A 13,618-nucleotide genomic window follows, 5' to 3' on the forward strand; every position below is an offset into this window, starting at 1 on the left:
ACGCTTGGTACTCAAACGAAAAGATAAAAGAAAATTCAAGGGAAGAGAGTATATATGATGAATATTTTTGGGTTTATGGCCAGCATGGCTGTAAAAGGGATAGGGCATGCAGCGGATGTATCTTATGTAGAGGTGCTCGTGGGTCGGCTAGGCCCAACCAAAAATTTAGGTCTGTTTATTAGATTTGGGTTTAGCCTAGCTTGAAAATAGATCTAAAATTTTATTTAAATTTAACTCAGATAAAAATGTTAAAACTTAGACTCAACTCAGCCCGTATGTATTAATTTGTTATATAATTTTAAATATATATAATACATTAAAAATACTAAAAACATTAAAATAAATATTTCTCAACAAATTGAAAATAAATTTTAAAAATATGCATACTTAAATAATACTAATATAGATACAACTTAACAAGTAAATCCTCTAAAATAATAACAAAATTAACAATAAAACAATTGTTATACAATATTCAAACAATAACAACAAAAAAGTAGTAACATAATAGTGAAATAGTAGCAAAATAGAGAGAAAACAACAAGAAAAGTAGCAGATTTTTTGTCATTTTGTGAATTCAAGCCGAGCTAGGCTTGGGCCAAAAATGTTTTACCCGAGGCCTGACTCATTTTCTAAACGAGCCTTATTTTTTACCGAAACCTATTTTTCGGGCTTATATTTTTACTCAAACCTTCTCATTTTTCGGACGAGCCCGGCTCGTCTTATGAGCAGGTGTAGAATCTTAACTTTGCAAATATGTTTATTTTCTTTTCATCCGAAACTTGAAAGAGTTTTATCTACCATTCCTTTCACAACCTCCCCAAAAAGTAGTTTTAAAGAAGGGAAAAAAATGCTTTTTCTAATAAAAAGAAAAGGAAAAAAAACTTCCATGGAATAATATAAAGTAAAAAAAATGACTCTTAAACCATGAATAGTTACACAATTGTTGAGAAGGAAGAAAAATACTATAAAAATAAAAGACATGAAAAGAAAGAAAAAGTGGAACCTAAAGTTGGGTCATTCTTAATCTGTATCCAACATACGATGCTACCTATAAAATAAAGTTTACCTGAAAGTTAAGTACGAATGCACTAACACACACATCATTATCCATTAATCTCAACTGAAATTGAAGTAAAAAAAAGAAATCAACAAAGTTAAAAACAAAAAAAAGCTAACACTTACTTAGAAATTAGAAGTGTTTATAGATGAATTTAAGTCAAATGGATACATGGTACTAATATCAAATATAGTTACTTAAGTTCAATTAGATTCAAAATATAAACTTCAAATTTTACTCAAATTAATATATACTTGTAAATGACTAACTAAATTCATTTTAATTTCTCTATATTCAAATGTCACCATGTGTGAGTTTACTTACGTATTCTAGTTAATCATTGAGATATATTATTGTTTATCAATTTGAGTTTAATTACCGCTTGTAATCAAGCTTATAGCCAAAAAACAAGTAAGAGCCTTGACCTCTTGATTTCATGGATAGACCAAATCAAGAAACCAAGTTGAACCAACAATTTGGTTTGGTTCGAGTTTTCTTTATAGTTCTATTTGGTTTAAGTTTCGATTTGATGATGTTATTATGCCACATCAATTTAGTTCACTTTTGGTTTATTCCATTAGGATGTGAAAAATCCAAAAATAACCATTTAAAAATTTCAAAGAAAAATCCAATATTTTTTAAACATATAAACTTAATATATAAACTCATTTAAAACCCAAACAAAACTCATTGCTTCTAAATTCTAAATATAACTTTTATTATACATTTACATATTCTATAATTAAGTAAAAATAAAAACTTTAAATCTATTTTCAGTGTCAATCTCTCACGAACTCATTACTTATTTATTATTGTTATTAAAACTTCCAAGAATTCAAATGTTCATCTTTTTTTACTTACTATGTATTGTGTTCTTTTATTATTGTTGTTAAAACTTATAAAATACAAATAATTTAGCATTTGATTATTTTCAGTGAAAATTGAAAGTGATTAAATCAAGATTTAATTAGATTTTAATAACCATTTATAATTATAGATTTTACAAATTATTTTTAATTAAATATATTAATTGAGATTTTATGTATAATTGAAACAAATTTAAAATTGTCAAATAGTGTCTAAGAAATGTAAGACAAAGATAATTTTATTTAATTAAAGTTGAAATGTCTAAATCCAAAAATAATTTTACTTAAATAAACTTTAAAAACTCAAAGCTCAAAAATAATATAAAAACTTGAAATCCAAACCAAACTAATTTAATATGGTTTAGTAATAATTTCTTATGTCGACATTTAAAAATTCAAAAATTTGAATTGATGTGAACTCTATTAATGAAGTTATAACATTTTTAATTCCTCACAATAATCAATAGTTCCATTTAAACCTTTAAAAGTAAATTTCTTAATTTTACTACAAAATTTTTATAACTTATTTTAGCTCCAATATCAAATTCTTGACTTCATCCATGATAATAATTAATTATGTTGATTATGGCTAAGAAAGGATTCTATAAAGTATACCAATGGTAACTTCTCTTAGAGTAACTTAAGACAGCAAAATGAAAAACAAAATTTAATCAAATATAGTTATTTTTGGAAATCATGATTTCATATCAAAAATTTGAATTTGAATTTAAAATTTTAATTTTTTAATAATAAATAAAAAGTTTTGATTTGAATACAACAAATAAAAAAATTGATTTGAATTTGTGTGGATACAAGTTCAATTTCATAAAAAATAAATTTTGGATTTTAAAATCTATTTTAAAATTTAAGATTGATTAAAAAAACATGAGAATTTTTTTGTTCTCTCTTCTTTCACACTTCTTTTAATAATTAATTTTACTTATAACATATCATCAACGAAGCTCAAGGTTTTTAAAATTTGACCCGTAGACAAACCGGTCAGACCTCTGGTTTCATGTTCAACCTATTCAATCGGTCCAATCAATTCAATTGAATAAATTATTAAAAATAAAAAAATTTAAAAATAGATAGAATTGATTCAACTAATTCAATCAGTTCATGAGTCAACCCATCTGACTTCTTATTCAAACAATAAAAAAAGCTTCATGCATTCAATTTAATGTAGTACAAATATTCAAAAATTTCATTTATATTGTAATTTCCAAAATTTTAATTTATAAACCCCTGCCTTTTAATTAATTCTTAAGTAAATCAAATTATATGATTGTACTAATTAGGCCACCGGTTTGTTAGTCCACTTGGTTCGATTGGTCTGTTTGGTTCTATTAAATAAATTATTAAAAAATTATAAAAATAAAAATATTAAAAAAATGGTTTAACCGATTCAACCACCCAATTAATCTGTATTGGTTCCCAAGTCAACTACTCTAATATAGAGGTGCTCATGGGCCAGGCCAAACTAGGTTCAGGTCGAGCCCATGCAAGGTATCTAGACCAATTTTTCAAGTTTGAGCTCGGCCCAAAAAATGGGCTTACTTTCTTGCCCAAGCCTAACCCCATTTAAGAAAGGTAAACTTGGGCCCAACCTGGCCCACCTATATATTGATTTTTTAAAATTAGTTTATAACACCTCTAACTCGTATCCGACGCTGAAACAAGGTTACGGAGTATTACCAGACTTATAATTCAAACATTTCAAATTCATTTCTCATTCCAAACAAAAAAAAAACATTCAAATTCATTCATAAAGTCCCTAATACGAGCCCTCGAGGCCTAAAATAGACATTAAAAGTAGTTCGGGACTAAACCGAGTACTTAAGGAATTTTTAGAAAAACATGGAAAATTTTCAAAGTGCAAGGGACACACACTCGTGTCTCAGGCCATGTGGACATTTGAAATAGGGACACACAGTCGTGTCCCAGCCCATGTCCCAGCCCATGTCCTACCCCGTGTAACTCACTGACTTGAGTCACACGGCCAGACCACACGCCAGTGCGCTAGGCCGTGTACTCTTCAAATTGGACTCACATCCCCTTGTGCCAAGCCTTGTGCTAGGCGATGTGAAAACTGGAGAATATACTGACTTGTGCCACATGGTCAATCCATACGGGCGTATGTCCCCTGCACTTTGAAAATTTTTCATGTTTTTTCTAAAAATTCCTTCAGTACTCCGTTTAGTCCCGAACCACTTTCAATTTCTATTTTGGGCCTCGAGGGCTCGTATTAGGGACTATATGAATGAATTTGAATTTTTTTTGTTTGGAATGAGAAATGAATTTGAAATGTTTGAATTATAAGTTCAGTAATGCTCCATAACCCTGTTCTGGCGTAGGATACAGGTTAAGAGTGTTACATTTATTAGTATCAGAGCTACAATTTAGTCGATTATTGGACTAACATAGCGTATGTGTAACGCCTCGAATTTTGGGCCTAGAAGTTTGAAGTTTTGAGCTTAGGGGTAGTGAGAGGGTTGTACACATGTGATTGATTATGCAATTTAGTGACAAGAATGGGACTGCTGGTCTAGTGGTTAAAGGGAGTGTTAAGTTGCTAAAAGTCATGTGTTCGAGTCTCTATGCGTGCATGGATGTTTTATTTTTGGGTTTTATTAAGTTATCTTTTGGTGCTACTTAAATTTTTATTATTTTCTTTAACATATTATTGTTGATATTATTTTTATTTTTATTTTTTATTATTTATTTTTCTCTTTTTATCTCTATTAGTTTCACGTTCTTCTCTTCTCTTCTCACCTCCCTCTTCCCTTTTCTTTTTAGTTTTTCGGTTTTGACTTGTGAATTTGGGATTTTCGCTCCTTGCCACCATCTCCGATCGCAACTAACAAGTGTAGGACTCAAACTTGACTACATTGTTTGTTTTGCTTGACTATTTTTGCAAATATCTATCAGTTTTTCGTGATTGAGCTTTAACTCAGAAATTTGTGTGTTAGTCGTAGGAAGTGAAAGGAAAGCTACTTTTTCTGATGTGCCTTGATAAGGTGAATGTTAGGTACTGTTACGGTGGCTTAAACAACTGTTTCGGGCTGAGTTAGGGTGGTTTCGTGGCTTCCTCGACTGCCACACGGGCGTGTACCGAGGCACACAGACGTGTGGAATTGAGAATTAGGGTTTTCGACCAATATTGGGTGCCACACAGTGTGGCCGATTTAGAGATTTTGTCAGAATTCACACGGCCGTGTCCCTTAGGCACATAGGCGTGTGGGTTTGAGAATTAGGGATTCTGAGTTTTGGGAGTCACACGGTCTAGCCACACGATCGTGTGGCTGATTTGGGGATTTAAGGATCCTACACGGACGTGTATTTTAGAATACACGATCGTTTCTGGTGGGCACACGGGCGTGTGAGACCCTCACACAACCATGTCTTCCCTGTACCTTATTTTAGTGATTTTAGACAGTGAGTTACACGGCCTGTTCACACGGTCGTGTCCCTGGTTCACACGGGCATGTGCCTCTACCACATGGTCGTATGCAACTCTTCACACGGGCATTTGGACCCCCATAAAGCCTAAATTGCCCCATACGACCAAAGCATATGGGCATGTAGCCCTAACTCACCAAGTTCTGATTTTAGGGCAATTTAAGTGCAATTGCAACTCTGTGTGTTCCAACCCTCACTGAAATTTACTAAGGGTAAGTATGACTTTGTTCTGAGTTTGGATAATGCGTTATTGGTGATTGGTTGTGTGACATGTTTGATTCTGAACCCGGTTAGCTAGGTGAGTGTGTGCACAACTAGTTTTATCTGACTGTCTGACTGCGTGTCACTGATAAGCGAGGTTATTTAAACTCAAGTAATGAATTATGCATTTCTGATTCTGATTGACTGATTGTGAATGACTATTTGAAGTTGTATTCTGAATTGATACATCTGCATACAAAGCTTTTGGGGTAGGATGTTGAAGAGAAGGGAGATTTATGATTTGGAAGTTTATCTGCATTCTAATATCCCCAATTCCCAGAAGGTCCGGGGCGGTCCCAATACCCTGAGGGTCATGGACAATATGAATGATCATCTTTTTTGGACAACTTGGGATGACGTCATAACGGTATAATGGATTACTACATTGCACTATACTGCATGTACGTTAGCTATGCTACGTACCATTATCTGATTTAGTAGTTCATACTGCACGTCTGTACCACGGTTTACCGCAGTGTATAGTACAGCTTATACGCTAGCATTGCTGTGTAATATATGAGACTGGCAGTTTCCCAGAGGGTCGAGGGCGATCCCAATTCCCTGAGGGTCGAGAAAAATGCTGCTGATCATCATTGTCGGGTAACCCAGGATGACATCCTATAGAGTGTAAAGTTGGATAGGCTTTTCGAGGTTTTACTCAGAGTGTAGGGATGAGTAGGTTGATTAAATCCCCACTGGAAGTATTGGCTGGATGGATGGGATGGTGTGTTGACTAAATGTGACTATACTGATCGATAGAGATGTCTGAATGATATGTTTGACTGAACGTGATACTGTACTTGGATGTGATTGACTGATCAAATGAAAGGCACTTATGCCTAAGAAAACCTCATAGACTTGACTGGGACTGTCTCACTAGATAGTTAATATGATGGGCTAAGACCCTAGTGATACTGATTTTGGAAAAGGCTTAGGCCAAACCTGTAACTAATGGAAATTTCTGCTACTGTAACTGATTGGGCCATATGACTGTAAAGTTATATATGGGGTAAGTTGATTACTGGCATACATACTCGACTATCATCTGACAGTAGGGTTTGCTTTGCATATATCGACTGGTTCCGGGCTGTTCGATAGGTTGGTTCTACTTCGCCACTAAACCTGAACTGTTCTAAAGCTTTTATGTCTCTGTTCTGTTTTTGTTTCCGTAGCTTTACTGGTTTTGTTCTTACACTGAGCTCGAGTAGCTCACCCCTCTTCTGTTTCCCCTTTTTAGGTACAGTTCTGAATTCTGGATGCTGGAATCAGTACGCGAAGGTCTTAGACAGGCTTAGAAGAATTGAACTATAAGTTTCACTTTAGTTTTTATTTGTTATTTGGTTTAATTTGAAATGTAAGGATTTATAATGCTGTGGCACTGTTTTCAATTTGTGCCTTACTTGTATATTTTTAACAGGTTTTACTTTGAGTTTTATTTTAAATTTGAACTGGTTAGTTATTAAACGATTTTAAATGCTTTTGGTTTACTGGGATAAATTGATTTGTAAAATTTCCTCACGATCACTTCGGTGATTTATGTAACAATCTAAATTTGGTTTAGACTTCTAGGCCGGGTTTGGGGTGTTACAGTATGTGAGTCTAGCTATACATGCCATTTATTAACCTGTAAAAGTGTGACAACTCCTGTCAGCTTACAATCATGTTTTTCATATAGCAATGGATTCCAATCGAGTAGACTCTAATGATGTTGAGAGCAACGCGCCGGCCTCCGTTCGCGGGGTAGTATCGTTTGGATCTAGACCCGTGTCTGAGGGTCGTGGAAGAGAAGCTAAGGGAACCTTCTTCCAAATGATGAATGGGTGGTTCACAGAGTTTGTTTGAACGAGTCCGGCTGCTCAGCAACCTCTACCCCCACCTTTTCCCCAACCAGTCCCTGTAGCTCCTCAAGTCTTAGAGCTAGTACACATGAACAAACCGCCAGTTGATAAAATTTAAAAATATGGGGATGAAGAGTTTAGGGCTACAGTTAATGATGACCCCGAGAGAGCTGAGTTTTGGCTAGAAAATACGATCTAGGTTTTCGATGAGTTGTTTTGTACACCATCAGAATTCGTTAAATGTGTTGTGTCTCTTCTAAAAGATACCGCATATCAGTGGTGGAATACATTAATATCTGCAGTATCAAGAGAAAGGGTCACTTGGGAATTTTTTCAAACCAAGTTCAAAAAAAAAGTATATAAGTCAACAGTTTCTTGATCAAAAGTGCAAAGAAATTCTAGAGTTGAAAGAGGGTCATATGACCATAGTCGAGTATGAAAGAAAATTTGTGAGACTGAGTAAGTATGCCTGTAAGTGCATTCCAACTGAGATGGTTATGTGTAAACAGTTTGAAGACGGGTTGAATGAAGACATCAAGCTTTTAGTCGGAATACTTGAACTGAAAGAATTTGTAGTTCTAGTTGATAGAGCTTACAAAGCCGAGTAGCTTAACAAAGAAAAGAGAAGAGTCTATTCTAAGGCTAAAGATTCGATAAAGAGATCAATGGGTAAGTCATATCATTCTTCGTCAAATAAATCGAAAGATTTTTATAACCATTCGACTGCTTTAGTGGGGTAAGTTCAAAAGCTTAAGCCACTTTAGTAGCGAGCGTTGGTAGTGTTAAGGCAAATAAACAGGAGTGTCAAAGATGTGGAAGAGGACATTTTAAAGAATGTCGAATGAATGACAGAGCCCATTTTAGATGTGGTTCACAGGAGCATTTTATCTGTGACTGTCTTGAGTTACTCGAGAAAGATAAACATCCGACTACTCGACCGAGCAATACTACTGCTAGAGGGAGACCACCTCGAAATACTGGAAATATGAGTGGTAGACGAGGTGCAACGAGAGATTTTGCTGTGAGGTCTAAGGCACGGACGCCAGCTAGAGCTTACACTATTCACGCTTGTGAGGATGCATCGGTGCCAGATATTATCACCAGTACTTTTTCTCTTTATAACACTAATATAACTGTTTTGATTGATCTGTGATCAACCCATTCTTATGTGTGTACGAGATTAGTGTCTAGTAAGTGTTTACCTGAGTCCACTGAATTTATGGTTAAGGTACCAAACCCCTTAGGTCATTATATATTAATTGATAAAGTCTACAAGAATTGTCCTTTAATGACTCGGAGTTACAGTTTTCCGGTCGATTTAATGCTTTTACCGTTTAATGAGTTTGATGTGATTTTAAGAATAGATTGGCTGACTTTGCATTATGCGGTTGTGAATTGTAGACGAAAGCTTATTGTGTTAAAATGTTAGAATAGTGAGACTCTTCATATTGAATCCGATGATTCGAATGGTTTGCCTATTGTGATATCGGCTATACTAGCACATAAATATGTAAGAAAAGGTTGCGATGCTTACCTTGCATATATACTGGATACAAAGATGTCTAAACTGAAGATTAAATTAGTGTCAGTGGTTTGTGAATACCCAGATGTATTTCTATAAGAGTTACCTGGATTGCCACCAATCAGAGAGGTTGAGTTTGCTATTGAGTTAATAACATGAACATCACCAATATTGATAGCTCCGTACCGAATGGCTCCGACAGAGTTGAAAGAGTTGAAAGCTTAGTTGCAAGAGTTAACGAATAAATGTTTTGCACGATCGAGTTTCTCGCCCTGGGGTGCACCAGTTTTATTCGTAAAGAAGAAAAATAGATCAATGAGATTTTGTATCGATTATCGACAACTTAACAAGGTTATGATTAAGAATAAGTATCCTTTACCAAGAATTGACGATTTTTTTGATCAGCTAAAAGGTATCACGATATTTTCAAAGATTGATTTACAATCCGGTTATTATTAGTTACGAGTTAAAGATTCGGATGTGTCGAAAATTGCATTCAGGACCAAGTACGGACACTATGAATATATTATTATGCCATTTGGGTTAACTAACGCTCTGGCAGCATTTATGGATTTGATGAATCACATTTTTAGACTATATTTGGACCGATTCATTATTGTATTCATTGATGATATTCTGATTTATTCCCGAGATGAGTCGAAACATGCTGAGCATTGGAGGATTGTATTACAAATGTTAAGAGATAAACAACTGTTTGCTAAATTTAGAAAATACGAGTTTAGGCTCTGAGAAGTTGGTTGTCTTGGACTTATTGTATCAGCGGAAGGCATCCGAGTTAATCCGAATAAGATTTCAGCAGTTGTTGACTATAAACCACCAAGAAACATTTTCGCGGTCAGAAGTTTTCTGAGATTAGCTGGCTATTATCGATGTTTTGTAAAAAGGTTCTCGATGTTTGCTTCACTGATTACTCGATTGTTACAAAAAGATGTGAATTTGAGTGGTCTGACAAATGCTAACAGAGTTTCAATTAGTTGAAAGCACTGTTAATCGAAACACCAGTTTTGGTTCAACCTGAGTTGGATAAAAAATTTGTAATTTTCAGTGATGCATCATTAAACGGTTTGGGATGTATTCTAATGCAAGAAGGCAAAATAATAGTGTATGCTTCCAGACAATTAAAGTCATATGAAAAGAATTATCCGACACATGACTTGGAATTGGCAGCAATTATATTTGCATTGAAGATTTGGCAACACCATTTTTTTGGTGAAAAATGCCACATATTTACCTATCACAAGAGCTTGAAGTATTTGACGTCACAGAAAGATTTGAACTTGAGACAGCGAAGATGGCTCGAATTGTTGAAAGACCATGAGTTAGTAATTGATTATCACCCAGAGAAAGCAAATGCAGCCGCGGATGCTTTGACTAGAAAATCTTTGTTTGCTCTGAGAGCGATGAATACACGATTGACCTTGTCTGATGATGGTTCAATCTTAGCTGAGTTAAAAGTTAAACCGATGTTTTTACAATAATTTTGAGAGGCTCAGAAATGTGATAATGAATTGCAAGCTAAAAGAGTACAGTGCGAGTTGACTACTGATTCAGATTTTCAGATCGGATCCAATGATTGTTTGTTGTTCCGAGGTAGAGTTTACGAGTAGAGGAATTTGAGCTTATACAGAAAATTTTGCATGAAGCACACAATGGGAGCTTATCTGTTCATCCGGGGAATACTAAGATGTACGGTGATTTGAGACAAATGTACTGGTGGTTGGGTATAAAACGTGACATTTCTAATTTTGTGTCAAGGTGCTTGATTTGTCAACAGGTTAAAGTCGAACATCAAGTGCCTTCAGGACTATTGCAGCTAGTGATGATACCGGAGTAGAAGTGGGATAGAGTTATGATGTATTTCGTATCGGGACTACCCCTATCTCTGAAAAAGAAAGATGTTATTTGGGTTATTGTTGATCGATTGATGAAGTCTGCACATTTTATTCCAGTATGTACTGACTTCTCACTTGACATATTAGCCGAATTGTATATTTCTGATATTGTGAGATTACATTGAATACTAGTCTCCATCATTTTAGATAGAGATCCGCGGTTTACATCACAATTTTGGAAGAAGTTGCAAGAAGCTTTGGGTACGCGGTTGTATTTTAGCACTACATTTCATCCTCAAACTGATGGTCAATCTAATAGAGTGATTCAGATTCTCGAGGATATGCTTCGTTGCTGTGTCTTAGAGTTCGAAGGTGATTGGGAAAAATATTTACCGTTGGTTGAATTTGTGTATAACAATGGCTTTCAATCGAGCATTAAGATGGCACCTTAAAAAGCTTTATATAGTTATAAATGTCGAACTCCATTGTACTGGACCGAGCTTAGTGAGAAAAAGATACATGGGATTAATTTGATTTGAGAAACTGAAGAGAAAGTGAAAGTGATTCGTGACAGTTTAAAAGCTACTGCAGATCAACAGAAATCGTACGCAGATTTCAAACGCAAGGATATTGAATTTCAAATTGGCAATAAAGTGTTTCTGAAAGTGTTGCCGTGGAAGAGAATTCTCCGATTTGGTCGCAAAGGAAAATTGAATCCGCTATTTATCGGACCGTACGAGATTATTGAAAGAATTGGGCCAGTGGCTTATCGACTTGAGTTACGATCAGAATTAAAAAATATTCATAATATGTTTCATGTGTCTATGTTACGACGGTACCAATCAAACCCATCGCATATAATTTCTCCAACAGAGATAGAGATTCAGCCCGACATGTCGCATAATGAAGAACTGATCAAAATTTTTGGCACGATAGATCAAAGAGTTGAGAAATAAAAGAATAGCCTTAGTGAAAGTTCTTTGGCATCGTCACAGGATTGAGGAGGCCACTTGGGAACCCGAGAAAACCATGAGAAAACAATACCCTAACTTATTTTCTGGTAAGATTTTCGGGGACGAAAATTCCTAAGGGGGGAGAGTTGTAACAGCCATTTTCAGTGAAATTGGAATAGTGGCTTCGGGACCACAAATTTGAGGTCGTAAAATTTATTTTAATAATATTTTCTGGTCTACAACATGGTATAATTATAGTATAAAAATTTCATTAAGAAATTTTATCGTTTGTATGCTCAATTTTGTGAAAAAAATACTCAATCGCGTAAAGTGCGAAAGTTGGATTTTGTTAGCAAAAGGTGTTAAATAGCTATAAAACTTTAAAGTGGAGGTCCTTATTTGGTAATTAGACCATTAATTGAGATAGTGGATGAGCATGACATGATATTTTTGAAAATTTTAAAATTAGGTAAGGGTAATTAGGTAATTAGTTAATTAAAAATAAAAATAAAAATAAAATAAAATAAAACAAAATACTCATCTTCCTCACACATATACCAATCGAAAATTTCAGCATAGAGGAGCCATGGAAGCTTGAAAATTTTGCTTAAGAAAAGTCATTGCATGTAAGTTATTTTGGTGTTCATTTTTGTTGATTTTTATGTTTTTGAAATCGTTGTTGCTTAATCTAGCTAATTAAGGGATTAATTTGCAAAATGGTTGAAAGTCTAGGGTTTTGCCATGAAAGCTTTTTTTTTTAAGTTTAATGGAAGAATATGAGTCATTGTTGTTAAATAAACAACTTTTGTTAAGGGATTTTTAATGAAATTTCCAATTATAGGTTGTGAAATTGTGAAATGTATGGGCTGATATAGATGTATATGAAATTCGGCTAGGCTTGGTTAGGGGCAAAATTGCATAAAACTCATTTATCGAGCCTAGGGTCTAAATTGTAAATAAGTTAAAAGTATAGGGCAAATGGTAATTTTGCCATAACATGAATTTCAGATTAAATTGAATCGATTGGGAATTAAATTTTAAATTTGATTATTTAGATCAAGAAAAGCCACGTTCAGAATTAGATCGAAGCAAAGATAAAGTAGTGGATTAATCAGTCGATGTTCTTCGTACTAATTCGAGGTAAGTTCGCATGTTAATAAGCATTAAATTATACATGTTTTAAATTTTTTATTATTATAATTGTAATGATATGAATTTACGAAGATACTTGATAAAGATTCGACGACTTATGGATTGAATCCCAGTTGAACTTAGGGATAGATAGGATACAAATGACATGTCATTAATGGTTACCGTGTTTTGGGTGTTGGTCTCGTATGTCCTACCGGTGGCTGAGTTTCCAGCATGTGTTGCAGTTACTTTATAGCTTGTGTGAGTAGCACCGTGTGGTTACGTCTTGACTGATAGCTTGTGTGAGCAGACCCAATGATGGCTCGAGATTGAGCATCTATATGAGATATGAGATAGAGGTAGTTTCGACCACGTATTGGCATTTAGTATGCGAGATACCCGAGTATCTGATAGTATTCCAAATGGTTCAACGGGCATAGTGATGATTTGAGGTTACATGAGTTCGATTCAAACTAATACAGGTATTTATGTGAAATATGAAAAGTGATTTATAGTTGATATATAAATACATGGCTAACATGATTGTGATTGTGTGATAGGCTTTGGCTCAAATTAATTTGCATCTATGCTTTTATTTTTGTTAACCTAAATTGTGGATGATTTGGTAAGTTTATTAGTCATACGAACTTACTAAGCTTAATTGCCTACTCCGCT

This window comes from Gossypium arboreum, chromosome 7 (genome assembly GCF_025698485.1).
Source record: "Gossypium arboreum isolate Shixiya-1 chromosome 7, ASM2569848v2, whole genome shotgun sequence".
Taxonomy (NCBI): Eukaryota; Viridiplantae; Streptophyta; class Magnoliopsida; order Malvales; family Malvaceae; genus Gossypium; species Gossypium arboreum.